Source organism: Felis catus, chromosome E1, assembly GCF_018350175.1.
Source record: "Felis catus isolate Fca126 chromosome E1, F.catus_Fca126_mat1.0, whole genome shotgun sequence".
Classification (NCBI taxonomy): domain Eukaryota; kingdom Metazoa; phylum Chordata; class Mammalia; order Carnivora; family Felidae; genus Felis; species Felis catus.
In genome coordinates this window covers 35,810,237-35,830,009 of record NC_058381.1, presented here as the reverse complement: position 1 = coordinate 35,830,009, position 19,773 = coordinate 35,810,237, and the positions used below count along the sequence as shown (strand labels likewise).

The 19,773-nt window shown below is 39.9% G+C and overlaps 1 protein-coding gene across 3 annotated transcripts in view; it reads right to left on the bottom strand.

Annotated features, from left to right (window-relative positions):
- SPOP (speckle type BTB/POZ protein) overlaps nucleotides 1–19,773 on the bottom strand; it is a 66,655-nt gene that overhangs the window by 42,905 nt on the left and 3,977 nt on the right. The window contains exon 1 of one of the 3 annotated variants that reach the window (XM_045044122.1): nucleotides 3,870–4,246. The exons of the other annotated variants lie outside the window; for them this stretch is intronic. The gene's annotated coding sequence lies outside the window, so the exon portion shown is untranslated. Of the gene's footprint in view, nucleotides 1–3,869; nucleotides 4,247–19,773 lie in introns of those variants that run through there. 3 annotated transcript variants of the gene reach the window in all.

Below are 19,773 nucleotides of genomic sequence, written 5' to 3'. Positions count from 1 at the left end.
AAATCAACTATCACACTATCCGATCCCACTGCTCAGTCTACATTCACAACAGGACTACAGTGGCTATACAGACTGCATTCCTCCCTAAGGATGTGGGGTTACAAAGAAATATTTGCCACTCTATTTGTTCTTGGCCCTCTATGAACCTCTTCCCTTTCAATTCAACCAAACCTTTGCTGATTAAAACTGCACAGACATTATTTGACTCTGATCCTCCAGATGTTTTTAAAAGGCTCCTTTATTTCATGAAAACCCTCTCCTTTGAAGAAAAGACTCATCTTATCAGCATAATCAAATTATTATCAAATAGAGTGCCCATTTTGAGAGGCCTATGGATTATATTTTGGAAGAGTAACTTTTCCCCACTTACACAAGCAAAGACAGATATTTATCCTAAATCCAATTACTAATCTTAACACTAATAAATATGTTGCTATTGCTGGAGTCCTAGAGTCAGTCAACCATAAAAAATGTTCACTGAATGCAGTTTGGACGTCCAGTCCCACGGTGAACTTACCAACCAGCCTTAACACTACCAATTTCTTTGTTTGGTTTGAATAAAGAGAAAATGTTTCTGGCCTTGAGGAGCCAGGAAAAGTCTCAGCTTACAGTTAAAAGAAGAACTGCACATATTCTCAGGAACTGAGAGCTTCTCCCCAGTATAGAAGTTTTCATCCTTTGAACAATTTTCCTGCCATCTTTTACAGTACACTCTGCCTTTAAATAGCAAGCCAAAACTTTTGAAGTCACAAAAATTATTTCTCCATTTATTCACCCCTAGATACCAGATGGAATGAAAACTCAGTGAAACCAATTTTAAGAATCTAGAAGTGTCAGCTACGTATTCAAATCAAAAAGGGAAGCCTTCGGGCTTTAGCTGGTTAAGTGTCCGATTCTTGGTTTCAGCCCAGGTCGTGATCTCACGGTCATGAGATTGAGCCCTGTGTCGGGCTCTGTGCTGAGTATGGCCTGCTTGAGATTCTCTCTCTCTCCCTCTCTCTCTAAATTTAAAAAAAAAAAAAAAATTTAAAAAGGGAAACTTTGGACTCTAAACACCAATTCAATCAAATATTAAAAACTTACAGAATGTATAAATTAACTTTTAAGGAATCGGGTCTCCAAAGTTACAAAATGTGGGTAAGCTACCACTACATTTTTTCTTTACTGCCAGAGGTAGTTATTTTAAGAACTATCTTACAAAGGTCAGCATTTTATTAGGGCTTCCAAAATCAATTCTTCACAATGAGAAATGGACATCAGTTAAATAAATAGAATAAGAATAGAACAAGTCAATATATTCATAAGCTTCTGCTGTCCTTGGGACCTGAATTCTAGTGCAGGCTTTGCACATGCTTCCCTAAATTTGTGTTTTCTCGTCCTTAAATTAAGGATGACTGTCCAAGGTTCCTTTTAATTTTTTTTTTTTAACGTTTATTCATTTTTGAGAGACAGAGAGAGACAGAGCATGAGTGGGGAAGAGGCAGAGAAAGGGAGTCACAGAATCCGAAGCAGGCTCCAGGCTCTGAGCTGTCAGCACAGAGCCCGATGCGGGGCTCGAACTCCCAGACTGCGAGATCATGACCTGAGCGGAAGCCGGACGCTCAACCGACTGAGCCACCCAGGCACCCCCCCCCCCACCCACCCAAGGTCCCTTTTAGAGTGCAGGTTCTATGCCCTTTGGAAATAATGTTAAAATGATATCTGCTTCTCTTCATATATGCTTTCTGAAAACTAAAAGATATACATATATGTAAAACAAATAATTCAGAAGCTGTAAGAAGCTATAGATGAAAAGTAAAAGTTTCCTTCCAAACACCCAATTTCCTTTTCCAAAGCCTAAAGACAACCATTGTTCTGTAGCTTTAGAAACAAAACCAAAAAAATGGACAAAACCCAAAAAAGGGCATGTACCAAACACACACACACACACACACACACACACACACACACACACACACTCTCACACTCCCTGGAGGTACACATAGACCTATTCTTTCTAAAGGTTGCAAAGAATTCCAATGTACTCTGATGTGTGGTTTCCAGGTGTTTTCTGCAGCAAACCACCCAGCAAATAGGTGTATCTGAACATATGTGCAAGCAAGCCCAAGAGCCTGTACACTGTTTATTTTGATAGACATTACCACCCTGCCCTACAAATATTTTACTCATATACACGCTCCCCGAGTGATTGCTGGATTGCTTGTACCTTTCAGCATCTACCCACTTGATACAAACAGAAAGACATAAACAAACCTTTAAGCAGAAGAGTCAGTGAGACTCAGACAAAAAAAAAAAAAAAAAAAAAAAAGGTCAGAAATACCTTTTATGAATTAAGTGGACAAACTTCAGCCAAAAATATAGCAAACATGGTATGTGGTACTTGTTTGTTTATAAGATTTAAGTGCTATTTCCTCGAGATGCCTGGGTAAGAAGATACTGATAGAAAATAAATTTGGGGAAGGGAACAAAAGGAGAGTAGGTGAGCGACTCACACTACAGAGTCTATGAATCCCAAGGACACCCAGTTCTTAGACCAGGATGTGGATTTAATAACATGTGCGGCTAAATTCCTTCACATATAACCTGGCTACTTTCACCCAGAGAGGCTTATGAAAACAGTGAGATCAGTTTAGTTCCTTACCTTTGTCACTGGCAAAGAGTCCCTATGAATTAAATGGGATAGTATATGATTCCACAGGTGATAAAACTGCTAATAAAGCACATAGGAAGCAACTCTTGGTGTGTTTTTAAAGTATTCACCCACTTTGAAAATCATCATCTGTAGTTTAATAGAAAGTATTTGCAAAGGACCACGTGGACACCAAGCAACTCTCGAAATGTGTGTGTGGGGGGGGGGGAGGGTACCTAAGTTTCTAAAACAAAATAAATAATACACAAGTTCTCATTTTACTTTCTTATAATTTGTTATTATAAGCATTACATCTTCAATTATGGTATGCTATCACATTTAGGGGGAAAAACAAAAAATACTTGGGGCACCTGGGTGGCTCAGTCAGTTAAGCGTCCAATCTCGGCTCAGGTCATGATCTCACAGTTCATGAGTTTGAGCCTCACAATGGGCTCTGTGCTGTCAGAGTGGAGCCCATTTCGGATCCTCTGTTTCCTCTTCTCTGCCCCTCCCCTGCTCGCATTCTCTCCCTCCCCTCTCTCTCTCTCAAGAATAAAACCTTAAAAAAAAAACCCACTGAAATGTGAAAAAAAAAAAAACCCGTTTCTATTCTAGAATCAGGGAAATGTAGTATATCTAATGCAGTATGTTTTGTATTCAGCAGGAGCTCCCTCTACTTTTATAAGAACTCAGGAAAATACAATTTAGGAACACCTACTATGAGATAATTCTCAATACATTCTTTCCTCACCCAATAAAACCACCACACCCAACACTGAATCTCTCAAGAAAATTGCCCCCAGTTTCTATACTTTCAGGGGAACACTAACGAGAACCACACAAAACTTTACCATCTTAAGCATCAATCGGAAGCACTCAAAATCAAGGCCAACCTTACATACACCCCCACACAAAACTAACCAAGGCCAGCACCTCCTACGCTGAGGGCCAGAAGCGTCCTTTTCAAAATGAGGGTTTAAAAAAAAAAGAGGGTGGTTTTCCCAGCCCTTGCTCTGACTACACTACAAATGCTCAATGGGGCCCAACTCCAGACACTGGACTCAGAGCAGGTAGCTCCAGGTATCCAACAAGGCATCAACTGGGAAAGGGAAGGGGAGCTGAACGAAATGGAACCACAAGGTCAAATACAACGGTTACCTGGCAAGGGTCCTGCCTGTGATACTATCAAAAAACCCGGCGAGAGGTCCGCAAATTCTACTACTAATAAAGAAGCCCTTACCTGTGGGCCTGTGATTTGGGTAGGCCCTTTAAGACTGCAGCTGTAGAAAAATTAAAGTCTTCCAGGTGTTGGCAAATTCCACCTAATGGAGTTCAATGTCCCATCTACCAGACTGAAGTCCACAGATTAGGAGATAAAAATTTAAGGTTAAGAGCTTTCAAATAAAAACTATAAACCAAACAAAAGCAAATATTCTAATCACATAATTAAAGAGGCAGATCTCATACTGAGACAAAATAATTACATCCTCCACGGCAATCTACTATTTCCAAGACACACAAGAATATGTTTCTTGGATTTGAGACTGGTATTAAGTGGCAATGAATCAAGGACAGAAAAACAAATGACTACTTGAAACTAATCCAAAAATCAAATCCAAAGACATTCAATTTAATACTAAGCTTGCACATACTGTCAAGAACAAACTGAAGCAGTATTTGGTTGAGTTGCTATGTTAAATGGCAAACTACTATGACATAAAAGAAAGCAATGGCTTATGACTGGCTACAGACAGTCTGGTAACCAAAGTACATATTTATTGGTTGCTGCCCATACTTGGCACAAAAGTTTATCCAATCAGATCATGTAATGCAAATAACTTCCAAAAGTAAGCAGTCTGGGTTTTTTTTTTTCATTGTATCAGTTTTTAATGAACACTATACAAGGCACAGTAGTCAAGGCACCGACCAGTGGAGAAAGGGAGGTGTCTTAGGTTGCTATTGGTGAATAAATTACCAAAATCTCATGTCCAATGTCGTTGAGACTTCCACATAATTTATAACTAACCCAATCACTTCTCTAAATGTCTCATATGTCTATACACTCTTAACTTTTCACAACTGATGTTAAGTTCACTAATTCAAAATATCTTTATGTTATAGTTGGCAATTAAGAGGATACTGTTCTCTTACTTATTCTAGAATGAAATTATGACCTCTATTTCAATTCCTACAATACTTGAAGGAGATGAATAAAACTTTCTTTTCTTCGAAAAGAAAAACACTTTTAATTATTTTTTTTAAATACCACAGATATTTATAGTGAAATCATTCACGATGTATGGGGGCAGGGGAGACTGGAGTCAGTACCGCGCTCGCTATCCAGTTTGTAGACTCTTCAGATCCTTTCTTACCTCTCTGCCTTCAAGTAGTGATAATCAAGTAAGAGGAGAATGAATAAATTTAAATCCACCCATCTTACTATTTGTGAGCTTGGTTAAGGCACTGGTGGTAAAATTTGAGAAACTTGTTAAAATGAGGTTTTGGGATTGTAAAAAGTTCTAACCAGATCCTTTTAAAAGGATCCAAACTCTGGATACACTTTTTTTGTTGACAAAATTCACATGTAAGCATCACTGCAATAAAAATACAAAACAGGTTTTGTATAAACTGTAAGACAACAACCATAAATAAAAGAGTTATTCAGAGCACTTACTTCAAAAGACAAGATTTCTACCAAGTCAAAAGCAGACAAAACAGGACCTAAAAACTTAAATAAGGATTTACTGAAAACAGAGAAATACTGGCCCTTCTCCACTTTTGCCCTTGCCTTCTAGCCAATCCAGATCACTGTCACTGCCCCCAATTTATTAATTCCCATGGCTTCAGCCACCATGTATATGCGTCTCTCTTCTCTACTGCAAACCAGCTTCCCGCTCCTAGACATCAGACGCCCATCTCATAGGCATCTCAAACTCAGCAAGTCCAAAACAGAAGCCCATCCTCCCCTCCAAAAACCTGATTGTCTTCAGTGATCCTACCATTCACCCAAGTACTCAAACTAGATATAGAGGAGTTAGCCTTAACTCCCCACTCTTTCTCACTACCCCCACCTCCACTCCCCACGCCCTAATTTAGTCAATCACCATGTCTTGTCAATTTTACCTCAGAAATATATTTCAAACTCATCTGTTTCTCTTAATCCCCACAATGAACAGCTGGATTAGTTCAAGACATAATTACCTTAATTAATGCAATGCTTTCTTGTTTCATTCCTGCGAAGTAAGCTTGTGTTTGGCACAACATCTTTGCATAAAGTGTTTCCTCTACCCATTCTGCCTTTACTTCACCTTTGTAACATCTATTCTTATCTCTCCAAGTAGGATTTAAATGCTCCTGTCTCTCAATGCGTAAATCTCTTGCTGCTGTAATTATCTGTCTTTCCCACCAAACTGGAGTCCCAGGAGGGTAGCACTTAACTGTTATATTCACCTTGATAAGCCTGGTGTCAAAGTAGTGCCCAGCAAACAGTAGGTGCTTAATAAATGTTTGAAAAAGGAAGGAGTGAATATATCATGATCCAGATAAAATGGCCCTCCCTCAAGGATTTTTACTTCCCTTTGCTAAGATTCTATGCTTACCAAGTGACCTTTTGCTTAGTACAACATAGTAGTCACCAATTGTATGATCTCAGGCGAGTTACTAAAAACAAAAACAAAAACAAAAACAAAAAACCCCTCTGTGCCCCAGACTCCTCACCTGTAAAATACAGGTAAGAATACTTCCTTCATAAGGTTATTATGAAGATCAGATGATTTACTTACATGTATAATGCTTGGAGCAGTGCCTGAGACATAATAAGCGTGCAGTAAACATTAGTGATTATTAGTTTTTACTATTAATACCCTGACACTAGAAGGAGAATGGACTGAGCAGTCACATGTTTTTCTAGGTCACAGAAAAGACCGCCCCTCAATGTACATTAATAAAATGGCATTCTGGTTTATGTGTCAGCCCCGTGTGAGATCATTTAGCCACTCCTCCCGGAGATCAATCAACTCTGGTGACACTGATCAGTTTACTTGCAAAACTGCAGAACGCATCCTGAATTCTGAAGGCTGCATCATGTTAAAAGCATCCTGAGAATGCTTGTCAGAAGAGCTATGTGGTCACCTTACGACAGTTTACCTTGGAGTCTCTCTAAAAGACGTTTTGGTCCAAGGTAGCACAGCTTAGTGAAAAGGATGTGATGCTAGGTGGGAGACACTTAAAGTATGCCACGAATCAGTTGTGAACCTCACTGTACGCTTTATTTTTAAGTTTTTGTTTAATTCCAGTTAGTTCATATACAGTCATACTAGGTTCAGGTATACAATACAGTGATTCAACACTTCCATACATCAATCACCCTGTGATGATTGTGCACTTTACCTTTTTTTTTTTTTTAAGTAGGCTCCATGCCCTGTGCAGAACCCAACACGGGGCTTGAACTCATGACCCTGAGATCAAGAACTGAGCTGAGATCAAGAGTCGGATGTTTGACTGACTGAGCCACCCAGGCACCCCAATGATTGTGTACTTTAAACAGAAAGTCTCTGAGTTTAAAAAGTCCTAGTCAGTTCTCAATTATCCACACAAAAGGAGACAAAAAGTGGTATAAGAAATTCAAAACAGAGAGTAAAAAAGAAATCCTTAACATTTTGCTTTGGAATGCATTATGTAATTTTTCCTATAGATTCATATCCAAAATTGTATCTGGTCTAAACTAATAATAAAATGTATTTACATAGCATAGCCATACATTTAAGTCATCATGGGAGTGAATTCAAAATAAAAGGAGGAAGCCAGCATGAAATAAATCCCTACGGATAATTTACAGGAAGATAATTTAAAACTGACTATTATAATAATTCCTCTCAACCTCACAGCATCCTCTTGAAGCTCAATCTTAGCCATAAAACTCTTTCAAATGAAAATCTCTACGTGTCATTTAGAAATAAAAAGTGAGAACTGAATTTCCAAAGGTGAATCATTCTAGACCTGGGAAGCCAGGAGACAATCATCCAATCAAAGACTTTTGCTCTCACAGATGTGGGAGTGCATTATTGTGCCTAAGGAGCTAGAAGGTATCAGCCACACAGCAGGCCAATTTATTTCATAAAATCAAGGTATTCTTGAAAGGTTATATAGCAATCTCAGCACCAGAAAGTACTTCAGCGAGTACCTTGTCTAAAAACTCTGATTTTATAGGGGTGCCTGGGTGGCTCAGTTGGTTGAGTGTCCAACTTTGGCTCAGGTCATGATCTCACAGTCTGTGAGTTCGAGCCCCGCATCGGGCTCTGTGCTGACGGCTCAGGGCCTGGAGCCTGCTTCCGATTCTGTGTCTCCCTCTCTCTCTGCCCCTTCCCTGCTCATGCTGTGTCTCTCTCTGTCTCAAAAATAAATAAAAACATTAAGAAAAAAAAAATTAAAAAAAAAACAACTCTGATTTTATAGAAGAAACTGAGATCCATGAAAGTTGCCACTCTTCTGTGAAACTACATAATAAATATTTAAGTACTGGGAAGTTTGTTTATGATATAATTGACATGTAACATCGTATTAACTTTAGGTGTACAACCTAATGATTTAATATATGTGTAATACTGCAAAATGATCACCATAATAAGGTTAGTTAACATCCATCATCACACACAGTTACAAAGACATTGTTTTTATTATAAGAACTTTTAAGATCTATAGAAAGTTCATTATTTAAGTAATTCACTTACATAAATAAATAACCTTCTCCTATGCTTCTTGTAAGAAAGAGAGTTTAGGGGTGCCTGGATGGCTCAGTCAACTTCGGCTCAGGTCACGGTCTCATAGTTTGTGAGTTTCAGCCCCACGCCAGGCTCTGTGCTTACAGATCAGAGCCTGGAGTCTACTTCAGATTCTGTGGCTTGCTCTCTCTCTGCCCCTCCCCTGCTCGCACTCTGTCTCTCTCTCATACACAAAAATAAACATTAAAAAATTAAAATTAAAAAAAGAGAGACTTTAATGCATTCAAGTTGGGCCACATCTGTATATCTGCTTTATCTGACAGTTCCATACTGAGTAACTTCAGATGTGCTGAGAATAAAATTGGTCCTCTGGGATATAACTTAATCCCCATACAAGCCCCTCCACGACACCACAATACGAACGCTTCTCTCCAATTAGTCTATCAGTTAGACTGCAAGCCCATGTGTCAGCTCATACACACAATCGTGTGCCTTCCTCATATCTGGTCATACTCTTCTGAAAGCCAGGAACGTTCTTCTACCTCCTATTTAAATATTACCCTTCTGGATCCAGGTCAAGTTCTGCCTTGCCTTCAAGCATTTCCTGATCACCTCAGCTCCCTCTGAATTCCTATCATACTTATTGTCACTTTCTTGGCAGTTAAGGGGGGTTACTTAGAACCTGATAATTAATGTGGGATGCCAAGTATTTTAATTCTTCTACATGTATGTCCTTCCCTACCCCCAAATTCTCTTTAGGTAGGTCTAGTGAGACCTAAGAATAGGTAGTTACAACACAAAACAAAACAGCTTATCAGATGGAAAGTGGGAAATGGCTGACAGAATAATAAAATAGATTTAAAAAACATTTTTTTTAATGTTTATTTATTATTGAGAGACAGAGACACAGAGCGTGAGCAGGAGAGGGGGAGAAAGAGAGCAAGTCACAGAATCTGAAGCAGGCTCCAGGCTCCGAGCTGTCAGCACAGAGCCCGACGCGGGGCTGGAACTCACAAACGGTGAGATCATGACCTGAGCCAAAGCCGGTCGCCTAACCAACTGAGCCACCCAGGCGCCCCCAAAAAATAGATTTTTAAATGTCCTCTAATATGTCTAAATATCTTTCCAACTAAAAATATCGAAAGACTAGGAAAAAAGTGGAAGCTTGCATACCCTTTAGCACAGCAATTCTGCTTCCACTTCCAGAATCTATCCTAACGAATCAATCTGATCAGTGTATAAGTATTTATGTATAAGGACGCTCATCATAGCACAATTTATAAGCAAAAGCTAGAGAAAAAGGAAGTTCTTTAGTAGGGAATTGGCCAAATATGGTGCATTCATACAACAAAACTCTGTCTAGAAGAATTCTGCGGAGTTTTAAAAGATCACTTTTGGGGCTCTGGGTGGCTCAGTCAGTTAAGCATCCAACTCTGGACTTTGGCTCAGGTCACGATCTCACAGTCACGAGACTGCGCTCTGTGTCAGGCTCTGTGCTGAGCGTGGAGCCAGCTTAAGATTCTTTCTCTCCCTCTCTCTCTGCTCCTCCTCCCAGCCTTTTTCATTCTCTCAAAACAAAAAAAAACAAAAACAAATTTTTTAAGATTTTTAGCGACACGAAATTTTTTAAATTTTCTATTTTTTATATTTTTCCCATTATTTTATAATCAGAAAAGGCAAAGCTTTTTATTCTAAATAAAAATACACTACAGGTTTTGAAATTACACACGCCTTTTTAAGGATTTGTGTGCGTGGTGCATTACTCACAGTTACTGCGATCACCACCACTTAAAGAGCGACACACCAGCTCATGAAGAGAAGCGGTCCCTAACAATGCATCCAAGTTGACACGCAATTAACTTCCCTGCTGTTTTCATGTTGTTTCTTCAAGCCAAAAGTTTCTGAAACAATTTACCAATAGCTTCCAGTGGAGGAAGTTTCTCACCTATGCAGAGGGCATTTCTGTAAGCGGTGACGGGACGGCATGAGTCGAGTCAGCATCAGGTCAAGTTTATATTCCAAAGGTCAACCATCACCACCACCACCACCACCACCACCACCACCACCACCACCCCATCATCAGACCACCGAGGTGGAGGGAAGCTACCACTGGCTGAGCCTCAACCCAATTTGATTTGAGTGTGGGGGTACACTAAGACCAACACGAGACTCGGGGTCTTTGTGTCGACAGAATTTCAACTTCAATGGCTCCCACAGCCGTTCTACTTCAAATGCTCATCCACACTCTCACACCTAGGCAAGGATCTCCTGGAATATTCTCTGCTCCCCAGATACCAACTTCTGAAGTTTTTTCTCTGAACTCTTCTTCCCTCTACCAAGTGGAAAAGAAGAATCAAGATGAGAAAATGCAAAAGCCCTGAAGGAGGACTTAGCTGGATATACCGGAAAAATACAAAGCAAGCCAGTGCAGCTTGATCACGGTAAACAAAGGAAAGTACTACACAAGAAACAGGCAGGAACCGTATCACAGAGGACCTAACAGGTTATGATAAAGACTCTGGGTGTTTATTTTCATAAAGTTTGCCGCTCCCACGGTGAATCAATTTCATATAAATGAGACCTAGATGTATCTTTCAAACCTCACCTGCTCTTCGAAAACCCAGTGCAATAGATTCAACTGCCTGCCTGCTAGGCAGCCTCTCCTAAATGTCAATACATGCAAAGCCAAACACGATCTTTTTTCGCAAAGCAGCTCCTCCTGACTATTTTATATCTGCTAACAGACCGATCATTCATCCAGGCTTGATATCTCAAAGCTGTCTTGCATTCCTGGCCTACTGTCCACCCCCACTCCTCACAGGCTCCCAGGGCCTCAAATCTCCAACTTTCTCTTCTCTTCCCTTCACCACAATCCTAGTTCACACGAGCACCAATCCCTGTTCAGATTGCTGGAACAGGCTAACCAGTTTCCACACCTCCAGTTCTTTCCATCAAATCTATCCTATGTGATGTCATTTAGATACTTTTAAGACCATCATAAGCAGACGATTTACAAATTTATTACCTCAAGTTCTGACTTCACTTCAAGCCCCACTCGTCTATCTGCCTACTTAACATATTTATACTTAGCCTCAATCGCATCTCAAATTTAACATGTCTAAAATTGAATTCCTGATTTCTGATCTTCCCTCCAAATCCCACACCTACCCCTCCCATTCTTATCTCCCACTCCCATCCCAGTTAAGTGGCACCTCTACACATCCAACTGCTTGAGCCAGAAAGCTGGGAGTCATTCTTGACACTCTTCTTCCTCAACCCCCACATTCAATCTATAATTAAATGGATTCTTTAACATACTTCTCAAATCCATCTACTTTTCTCCAGTGCCTCTGCCACCGAGTCCCGCCTGCAAAGATTCTTATTTAAGTGGTGCATGCTGCAGCCCGGGCACCAGGATTCTTACAAGCTCCTCAGGTAGTTCCAACGTGCAGCTATGGGTGAGAACCACTGCTCTGTAGGTTCTGGGCTCCCACTAACCTCTGACTCCGTGTCTACCACTTTCTCCCTGGCTCACTTAACTCCAGCCACACTGGCCTTGCTGGTTTCTTGAACATGCCAGGCACATCATTCCTCAGGGCTTCTGCTTTTGCCATGCCCTCCGTCTGGAGCTCTGCTTCACTCCTTCACCTTCTACAGATATGTGCTCAAATATTACCTTTGTAGTGCTTTAGTGAGACATCCCACGGCCATTCCACCCAAAACTGTAACCCCCGTGCCCACCCCAGTATGCCGTATCTCCTTCTTGGGCTTCATTTCCCTCCTTGGGACGTACTGCCTTCTAACATATCATATATCTCATCTTATTTACCGCTTGAATATGCACTCTGTGAGAGCCGGGACTTTTGTCTGTTTTGTTCCTTATATATCTGTATATCCCCAGTTCCTACAACAGCATTTGGCAGAGGGGAGAGAGACTCGGTTAACAGTTAACTTCCTCAGCAAGGCCTTCCCAGATGCCTAACCTGAAGTACCCCATTATTTCTCAATAGTAATTTATTCCTTTCCTTCACTAACATTTACAGTAGTTTGTAACTACATTTGTGTTTATTTGTTGAAGCTCCCTTCCTAGATGGGAAATTCCACGAGAATAGGGATTTTCTGTCTGGTTCACAGTGACATACACTGTTTTTCATGCTTAAGTGGCACAGAGGAACAATTTCAAAAAGTCAATGAATGAATTAACAAATGAATGAGGCTGAACCCATTTTCTTAAAGTACACTCTGATTGTGTTATTATTCAATCAAAAACTTTCAAAGTCTCTCCATCGCTTACCACGTTAACGCCTAACTGCCCAGACTTAGTAGAAGACCTTCTTTGTTCTGGGCCAATTTCTTTCCTACCTTATCTCCTACTATCTCAGGCCTCTTTTTTTGCTTCAGCTACACTGCACCGTTCATTATTGCCAGTACACACCCTGTAACAACAAACACTGCATTTCCTCACCTCCGCACTTTTGCCCACGACCTTCCTTCTGCCCGAATTCCCTTCCCATCTTTGCCAATCAAAATTCCAGCCTTCAAAATACGGACCCTTCAAAACCCAGCTCAAAGGTCCACCTTCACAAAGACAGTCCTGACTCCCACCCCAACTTCCCCAAGTGCATGACCCCTTAACACCAAAATAGGTATACTGGTTCAATTCCTCACTCATTTCAGAACATACCCCTTTCCCACGTTTTATAAAAGCTTTTGTTTAGAGTCATTCAATAGATAGTTGTGGAAATGAAGTCATTTAACACCACTGTTCCCTTCGCTATCAAAAAACATATTTAAATGGGGGTGGGGGGGGAGGCGGGGGAGGGAGGTTTTCTTCAGCAAGATCTTTAATAACCAAAAGATATAAAGCTGGAATGGCAGATTCCCAGCCTTAACCTCCCCTTCTATGCCTTTTCTGAAAAGGCAAGATCTTCCCAAGTGCAATCTTTGGCTCTGAGATTTTGTAATGTATTCAACTGCTTGAAAAAAAAATGTTAAGCTGCATGTGCTACTATAAGGACATAAATTCCATAAGCTACATTAAAACGGGTTACCCTCAGATTATCACATACTTGAAAGAATATCTGGCTGAAAATCTGAGTACCTTAAACTCTGCTGTTTGAAAATCGTAATTACTAGGGAAACATTTCTGTTCAGTAAGAAATCTGAAACTTTTTATGATCTTTTAAAGTATTCTATTCATTTCTGCACCATATTAAATGATAAGTAACAGCGGTAGCAATGCAGTAAAATTCTACCATGAAACACTTGTACTTTGAGCAACAGGCCTTCGTTTCCCTATGCACACGCTCTCATAAGGCTGTGGTTCCCAAAATGGAGTCCATGGATCCCTGGAGGTCCCTTTCAAGAAGTCCAGGAAATTGAAACAATTTTCATAATACTTAAGAAATTGTTTGCCTTTTTCACTGCACTGACATTTGCACTGGTGGTACAAAATCAACAACGGGCAAAACTACTGGTGCTTTAGCATAAATCAAGGTTAACGGCGGCATCAAACTGTACTAGAGTCACGTGTCTTTCCCCATCAGGTACTGCTGGGTTTTTTTAAGTCAATTTCACTTAAGAATGCTCTTGATGAAGCAACAAATTTTCTCGATGAAGTTCCGAGCTTTTACTCAAAAGTTAGAATTTTGGAAATCTTGTAGCTGCAGAACAGATTCCCAATACTTACAGACTTTTCTAATGAGATGGGTGGTGATACTAAGCAATGTGGTTTTTTTTTTTTTTAATACTGCATTATGAAATGTGTCATCTAGAAAACCCGCTTAACTCAGTGAATCAGTATTTCCCAAACAACCAATGCATATTATCAAATCATGAATGGGTAAAAAACCCATTCAAAGGGCAAGACAGACCAGTGGGTTTTAGTATAACAGTAACATCAATGATTTCAGATTCCACACTACAACTTAACTGATAAGAAACTACCAATTGTCGAGTTTTGGTGTAGTATCAGAGAAGAATATACACAACCGTCTGCAAATACTCCTCCCTTTTCCAACTACTTATCCCCTGTGATTATATTTTCTTCAAATACTTCAATGAAAACTATCAATCATGGGGTGCCTGGGTGGCTCAGTTGGTTAAGCGTCCGACTTCGGCTCAGCTCATGATCTCATGGTTCATGAGTTTAAGCCCTACGTGAGGCTCTCTGCTCTCAGCACACAGCCTAATTCAGATCCTCTGTCTCCCTCCTTCTCTGCCCCTCCCACACGTGTGCTCGTTCTCTCTCTCTCTCTCTCAAAAATAAACATTAAAAAAAAATATCACATCAGATTGAAAATACACAAGTAGATATGAAAATCTATCTTCTGTTAAGGCAGTATTTAAGAGATTTGCAAAAGTGTAAAAAAAAAACACTCTTCTAATTTTTTGAAGTCATTTTTCATAAAAATATATTATTTATGCTAACGTGAAATAGATTTTTTTAAGCAACTTTTAAAAAAGTTTTTAATTTTAATTTCTAGTTTGGTAAATATCAATAGATATAAACCACATAAACAAAAGCTCTTGGGATCCTCAGAAATTCTTTAAAGTATAGAACCTTGCAACTAAAAAGTTAGGCAAACACTGCTCTAAGAGAATCTGTCTCTGATTCCGGCCACCTCCAAAACTGCTGTTTGTACCAAATCTTCCCTCCCCGATCCTCAACCAGAGTCGAACCTGGGGCAGGCATCTGGCCCAAGGAAACTCATGCCTTAGACTGACCAAATCAGACATCATTCAGGAATCTGAATTAAGCCTCATGGATACTGAGGTCTACTTACGGCAGAACACTAGAGTCCATTCATTCTTATTGCTGAAGTCCTTGGAACAGTTTTGGTTCCAGCCCCTTCTGAGGTCTTGTGGTTCAGCTTTTCCTTGGATTCTACGACAACTATTTTCTTTGGTTAAGTCTTTCACTTGTTATGTTAAATAGGTTTCTTTTCCTTATGCTCAAGAAAGCCTTAACACCACAGAACTTCAGTACTGTTACCAAGAGTGTTTTATTTGGTGTTCTTATCTGAGACACCAAATTATAACAAGGTTCCCTCCATTTGAAAATCATGTGCCTTTACAAAAATGAAAATCACTCCAACAAAACAAAAATTTGAATGGAAATTATAGGCTCATTCAGAACAAGAGACAGCTTAATGGTCACCTGCTAGATTAAGGATGGCTTGTGTTTTGTTTTTTTTTTGCTTTTTGTTTTCTCTTTTTTTCTTTTTGGAGAAGGCTATTATATATTATGTCAATGTATTTTAGACAGCAAATGGCTTCATTAAAATATACCAACCTGACAGGGTTTTTCAAGGAGGCTGATGAACAGAAAAAGAACAAGACGGGGAGACTACATATGAACAATAAATCTTGTAGTGCAAGATATGCAAACAGACCGATGTTACAGAATAAGGAATGCAGACACAAACCATCATATTATTAGAAGCACGGAAGTGGCATTACAAAGTAGTAAGGAGCAGACATGACTATTCAATAAATGATGCTAAGGTACTGGGTTATCCCCACGGAAAAAAAAAGTTAAATCCCTCTTGCAGGGTTATCCATATGGAAAAAAAAAAAAATTAGATCCCTACTTCACACCGAACATCAAAATAAATTCTGGGTGGATTAGAAACCTAAATGTGAAACTTTAAAACTTTTAGAAGAAAATACAGGATCTAAGTGTTATCTCAGTAGAGGGGAGGATGCCTCCTTTAAGACACAAAAAACACACATGCTAAAGGAAAAACATAATAAACCTGACTCTGCTAAAATTTAAAACTTAGTTTCGATAAAGGATAAAATTAAGTTAAAAAAAATGTAAACATACCCTTAGGACGGCTACGATCAAAAACACCCCAGAAGATAATAAGAGTTGGTGAGGATGTAGAGACACGGGAACCCTCTGTGCCCTGTTGGTAAGAATGCAAAATGGTGCAGCCCCTATATTAAGCAGTATGGCAGTTCCTCCAAGAAATTAAAAATAGAATTACCATACGATTCAGCAGCTCCATTTCTGGGTATACACCCAGAAGGACCGAAAGCAGAATCTCAGAGACATCCGGACACCCGTGTTCACAGCAGCACGATTCACGGTGGCCAAAAGGTGGAAGGAACGCAAGTGAACGCTGACAGATAGATGAACAGATAAATGAACGCTGACAGATAAATGTGGCATATGCGTACGACGGAGGATTATTCAACCCTAAAAAGGAAGGAAATTCTCACACGTGCCACTACGTGGACGAACCTCGGAGCACACTACGCTAAGGGAAATAAGCCGATGCGAGAGGACAAATACTACGTGATTCCACTCATATGAAGTATCTAACGTAGTCAAGATGACAGAAGCAGAAAGTAGTACCTGTCTCTAAATACCAAAAATTATGTAAATCTCAAATTAAGATGAATGATTACATATACTTTTTTTTTTCAGGCAGACAGACAGGTGCAACAGACAAGAGGGATCAGAGGCTTTCAGAGAACTGCAAGCCCTTCTTTAATTCAGCTGGTGCCACAGCAGGAAGATCTGTGCCAAGCTCAGAAAGAGAGAGTCGAGGGACGCCTGGGTGGTTCAGTCGGTGAGGCATCCAACTCTTGATTTTGGGTGGTTCAGTCGGTAAGGCATCCAACTCTTGATTTTGGCTCAAGTCATGATTTCGTAGTCTGTGAGATCGAGCCCCATGTCGGGCTCTGCGCTGACAGCTCAAAGCCTGCTTGGGATTCTCCCTCGCTCGTCTCTCTCTGCCCCTCCCCTGCATGCACATGTGCACTCTCTCTCTCAAAATAAATAAACAAACATATAAAGAAAAAGGAAAGACAGCAACAGTCAGGAATAAAGGTCTTCCCGGGCAAGTAAGGGTTACTGTCTGAACATTTAACTCCCACTCTGAGGTCTGTCTGCATCCGGCTCTCCCAAAGCAGCATGACCAGCTCTGCCACACAGAGCAGCCGGGCAACTCTTGCCAATTCTATTAAAACATGACTACGGCTGTAAGAATGAAGGCCCAAGCGTTTCCTGAAGAGGCTATACTTTAGAATCCTTTTTCCTATGATGGAAGCTTGTCAAAAACAAAAGTAAAAGAAGCCACTGGTTCTTAGCAGCAAACGTGTCAGTGTAGCCTTTCAGAGTGATTCACCGTGCCCGAAAACAAACACAAGGAACAGGTGCGCTTCCCTGAATACACGACCAGAATTTAATATGGGGCCAGTATTGTTACGAAACCAGGTTGAGAATAACCTTATTAAGTCTGGAAGTAAATACGAAAAGATGGTTTTAAAAAAAAAAAAAAGGGAAAGGATTTCAGATAAATATCAGAATACTGTTATTGCCAGCCTTTGAGTGACTTGAAATCAGTAAGATGACTCAAAATACTGCCACATGGTAAGAGTCTAATAAAGCATTTTCTGCTAAGGCAGGAATTAGTCCAGCCCCTAAAACCAGCTTTAGAATGCAGCTCTACCGTATCTCTTGTTTGTATTAATCTTCATTAGGGTGATGGATTTTAAGAAAACACTGTGGATGTACCAACATTTCTCCTGAGTCTACACTACATGCCAGAAATCCACAGGATTCAGTGCTGTTGCAGACCTTGAGTTAAAACAGCTAGATATCAGGGTTCATGGCCTAACTGAAAAATTTCCCTAATTAAGGACAATTTGTCTCATTCCTTTTTTTTATGATGAAAATCTAGTGATAATGAAAAAAAAAATGCTATCACAGCATAATCTTACATAACGCTCCAACTGTGCAGAGGAACGGATAAATGAGGAAAAGGGAGGAAAGACAAACACATACTTGTGTATATCTACACAAAGATGCTTTTATGGGACACTCAAAACCCCACATCTCCAAGAAAGCTCGCAAGTACAATTTCGGTCTCTAAATTCCATTTTGTGTACCTTTCATCTCGGGGGGAAAAAGCAAGGTTGCTCATCGGAGAAGAAATCCCCAGTCTCTGCTACGGCTAACCTTATACTGGGGAGGTGGGGAGAAGAAATGCGGTCTTCAGAGGTACTACCTGTTTTTCACAAAGTGCATTCAAGACAAAGGTCTAAGAGCCAGAATCCAGCAATGTCAGTGGCACAGAAGTGATTCAAACACTAGGTGCATTGTATTAAAATAAAGGCATCTGCAGTTTTTAGATTTTGGCTTCAGAAGCTCTATAGGGAGATGAACGACATAATAGAAGGGAAGAAAACGTGACATACATATATCCTATATATGGGTGTGTATATACACACACACGTGTATATCACATAAACACGTGCGCGCACACGCACGCACACAGAAGATGAGGGCTCCACAACTGGGACAGGGAAAACACAAAGTGAGGCAGGAACTTCTTGGACTAGAGGGCAAGGAGGCACTCATCCACCAAGCTTAAAAGGTTCCCGCAGGGCGAATATGGAACGTTTTGAGCTCCAAGAAATGTCTGTAATTGTCAGTAACATGTAGAAATAAATTAAAGTCCACGCATTTATAATGATACTAGAGTAAAGAAAGCTAGAAAACGAAACAAATCACTTGCCCCCATTAGAGGTGATTATTATACCACCTTGTTACTCAGAACACTGTTAAAGGGAAAATAAGAATTTACCTAACTTTTGGTAGAAACTAGAATTATTTCTAGCTGCTGAGGGAAAGACTGAAGGCTAATCAATGTAAAAGGAAGAGAATGAGAAAATCAGCATTTTGCGGCAACCAAAGAAATAACTGGTCCAAACAAGGATCATTATCATTAAGTGAAAGACTGCCGGAGAAGTGGAACAGTATGGCTCCAAAATATCGCTCTACAGATGACTAACTACAAAGGGGAAAAAATGTCTACACTGGAGATCTGGTATTTATCATCTTAAAGAAATGATAAGATAAACCCAGCATCATTAATAATGCAATATTATGACATTATGTTTCTCTTATCATGACCTAATATGAGGTACAGAGCAACACCTACGAAGAATTCTTACCCAAAGTGTTTAATATGCATCTAACCACGTCTTAGACTTCAATGCCAGTTTGTAGGAAATACATGATAAAGGCGCAAATTAAATGAAACTGTGAGGAAACAATCACAGGAAACGGCCTGGTCTCTTCACAAAGGCAATTTCTTGTAGCTTGTAAACAAACTACTGGAGACGTAAAAAGACTAAAGATACGTGTTTGCAGAAAAAAACACCAACAGCTAAAAAGTGTCATCTTCAAGGCAACCAGGAAAATCTAAACATTAACTGGGTATTAGATGGTTTTAGGAAATTACCGTTAATTGCCTTATCTGTGACAATATATCTTAAGAACAATTAGGTAACCGGTCTCCTTAAGAAAATGCATCTAAAGCATTTAAAGTACAAAAGTATTAGGATGTCACGATATCTGCAAAATAAAAATTTATTTATTATATATATAAAGGCACATGCACACACATA